Here is a 3,775-nt window from a genome sequence, read left to right as displayed (position 1 = left end):
TTAAATAAAATTTGCCGTCCTCTTTTTTCCCCCAATAACAGTGTGAAGACAATAAAGCCCAGAATATGTATATAGCTAAGCTTGTTTTAATAATACATTACATACTGATAATTGTAGGTGCAACATCAGGTGTACACACACACACACACACACACACACACACACACACACACACACACACACACACACACACACACACACATTACATTACATAAACATATTGTTATAGCTGGAAGTATTTCAGTGTTGAACAGAGCCGTTGTCTCTTCTAAAGGTCTCCCTCCATCGCTTCACTGTCTCTCAGAAAATTAAACTTGTGTTTCAGATGATAAAACTAAATCGCGTAATTTTCCACCTCATGGGGCCGATGTGAGCGCCACTGAAATATTGTTCTTGGTAATGAAAATGAAGAGAGATTCCAGCACGTAAGGCACTTTTTGGCTCTGTGACACCGTGACGCTTCGGGAGGAATATAAACAGGTTTTGCCGGCGTGTTTTGGCTCACCTCCTTTGCCCTCTTGTTTCAAACAGTGAGGGTCCCTCTCTCTCCTCGCCTTTCCTCCCAGCAGGATTATTCCTCGCTCTCGGATTCCAGCGGCCATTAGCTCGATGAGAGGTAGGGAAGATGAACACGCTGGCGACTAAACACACACACACACACAATCACTCCCCGCTGCTCGCCACGGGCCAACAGTTCCCGAAGAATCCTGAAGATTTCCCGGCCCAAATCACATCTTCAGTTTCTCTCATCAGGAGGTTTACATTGTCATCTCTGACCTCTGGAGAAGAACCACTTACGCGCTGCATGTGTTCTCCCTCAAACGCCACAGCTTTAGGTTTTAAATTTACTATTTACTGTGCAATTGTTTTGGCTCAATGGTGAGTAAATCTAGACAGAAACTAGATTTAATATGTAGAATTCCCCCTATTTAATATTTGGTTGCCAGGGTGTTGCCGTGCGATAACCATTTACCTCTAAAAATGTTTATCACAAATGAACCTTTATTGTTTTACTACAATAACCACAGTTTAAACATGGTATTTGTGGTAAAACTGTGCTTATACACATGGCAATCAAACCATCAAAAACCATGGTTACTACACTTTTACTCTATTATGGTTAATTTTCGTAAGGGATTCCTATAGTGTTTTGATTGGTTTATAGGCTATTGTTGCATACGTGGTTGCTACATTGTGGCTGGGATGTTGCTAGGGTGTTCTTAGTTGACAGGGCATTGCTATTCGGTTGCTAGGTTGTTACAAGTAGTTGCTAAGGTGTTACTAGGTGATTTCTAAGTAGTTGCTATCAAGTTGGCAAGTGTTTTAATGTTCACTAGTTGATTACTAGGGTCATTGCTAGGGTGTAATTGCTACATTGTGGCTAGGGTGTTGCTAGGGTGTTCTTAGTTGTCAAGGCATTTCATTCCAGTTGTTAGGGTGTTAAAAGTAGCTCCTAAGGTGTTATTAGGAGATGTCTAATGTGTTCAGGCTTTTCACCATGGAATAGCTATGCAAACAGTGGTTGGTTGGGTGGTTGCTAGGGCCTTCTGCATTGTTGTCAGGACACTTCTAAGATGTTACTATGCAATTGCTATGGTTGATATGGTGTTTGGGGAGGTTGCTAGGGTATCACTGCCATAGTTGGCTTGTAAGGTATTCTGTGCTGTTGCTAATGAATAAAGAAATTAGTTGGGTTTTATCGGTGGTTGCTAGGCATTGGTTTGCAGTTGGGTGGTGCTAAGCAGTTGCTAGGTAGTGCTATCACGTGACTATGCAGTTGCTAGGGTGTGCGATTTGTAGGCTATTCTTTACGATTGCTAGGGCATTATTAGGTTGTTTCTTAGGTGTTGCCTAGGAAATGCTATGCACCTTGCTATAGCAAATGCTAATGCTATGCACCTTAGGAGCTAATTTTAACACCCTAACAACTGGAAAGAAATGCCTTGACAACTAAGAACACCCTAGCAACACCCTAGCCACAATGTAGCAATTACACCCTAGCAATGACCCTAGTAATCAACTAGTGACCATTATAACACTTGCCAACTTGATAGCAACTACTTAGAAATCGCCTAGTAACACCTTAGAAACTACTTTTAACACCCTAGCAACCAAATAGCAATGCCATGTCAACTAAGAACACCCTAGCAACATCCTGGCCACAATGTAGCAACCACTATGTAGTCAGTAGGGTTTTATGAGTGGTTGCTATGCGCGGCTTTGCAGTTGCTACAATGCTCTGTACGGTTACTAAGGCGTTGCTTGGCAGTTGCCAGGATCATTAATTTGTGTGCCTCAAATGGTGAACCAAAGTGTAAAAGACAAATTCGGCTTAACTTGACAGTCATTCTAAAACACCTCACAATGATGGAAATATAAAACGACTAGCTGAACTCAAACTGCTCTCACGTCGTAACACAGACGTAATTTGATTGGGTGTGAAGTGTTTTAACACATGCAGACTTAAGAAGTGTCGTTGCCGTTGATTTGCTGTCAGCACCTGAAGAGTTTTGACATGAAGAGGCACTCAAGACTCTTAATGAAGAAGTTGATGAAGGTGTGAAATGTAAAATGACACTGTGTATGATTTATTGGACTAGATAGAATTCGTGCATAAATGTCCAATGATATATGGGTTTTGATCCTAGACTGGCTCCACTTCCTTCCACTGTAAAAATGTTTTTCCTAAAATGGCTTTGCGATTGGCTCCTCCTCCTGAGCATCAAGGTCCCGCCTACTGCTCTTGCAAACTCAGAGCTGTCAATCATGATGATTATCATCATTTGATTACAAGGAGAGGGCGGGGCTTATGACTTATACTGTATTCAGCCACCAATCGAAACGTGTTCGCTTTAGGACGCGTATGTAATTTTTTAAATTTTAATTAGTGCCTTCAAACACTTATGTTAGATGCGATTAATCGCGGTTCATTGATTTGACAGCACTAAAACTTTTTTACGTTTCAGAAACGTTATGTCAGCACATCCTCTTGCAATGTTTAAAACATCTTTAACTATTTCTATACGTTTCAGTGTGCATTTTATTAAATAATGCATTTTAAATGCATAGATTTTATTTAAATTTCAACCAAAAACGTTCCAGAAACATTGCCGTTTACTATGTCATCCAATTGCGATAGTGACGTTTTTGCTATTTTAATGTTTCAGAAAATGTTATATTGGTTGTATAAACTTAAGGTAAAACTTCCAACTTTTAACAACTGCTAAATGACTAGAGAGAACGAGAAGATGGTGAAGGATCTCTAGCTCCTCTAAGGTGGGTGGATTTGATTAATCTTGGTTTGATTTATTAAATGCATGTTTCTATGAGTTAGGAGCCTGTGAACCGGTCTTGAAAACCGCAGTCAAAAGACATTTATGAAGAGAACGACAGATGATGCATGAAGAAGAGTGGCAGAATCATGCTAAAGGCTGGTATATGTATAGCTTTTTTATTATGAATTCACAGACAAATGGGCTTTCGCTGTCTCTGCTGTACTGTTGTTATGTCTTGATTTGGTTGTGTTGTGGCTTGATTTTGTTGGGTTGTGGCTTGATTTGGTTGTGTTGTGGCTTGATTTTGTTGTGTTGTGACTTGATTTTGTTGTGCTGTGGCTTGATTTGGTTGTGTTGTGGCTTGATTTTGTTGTGCTGTGGCTTGATTTGGTTGTGTTGTGGCTTGATTTAGTTGTGTTGTGACTTGATTTTGTTGTGCTGTGGCTTGATTTGGTTGTGTTGTGGCTTGATTTTGTTGTGCTGTGGCTTGATTTGGTTGT

This window comes from Pseudorasbora parva, chromosome 14 (assembly GCF_024679245.1).
Source record: "Pseudorasbora parva isolate DD20220531a chromosome 14, ASM2467924v1, whole genome shotgun sequence".
Classification (NCBI taxonomy): domain Eukaryota; kingdom Metazoa; phylum Chordata; class Actinopteri; order Cypriniformes; family Gobionidae; genus Pseudorasbora; species Pseudorasbora parva.
The sequence above is the reverse complement of the archived record's forward strand: the minus strand, read 5'-3'. Positions refer to the sequence as shown.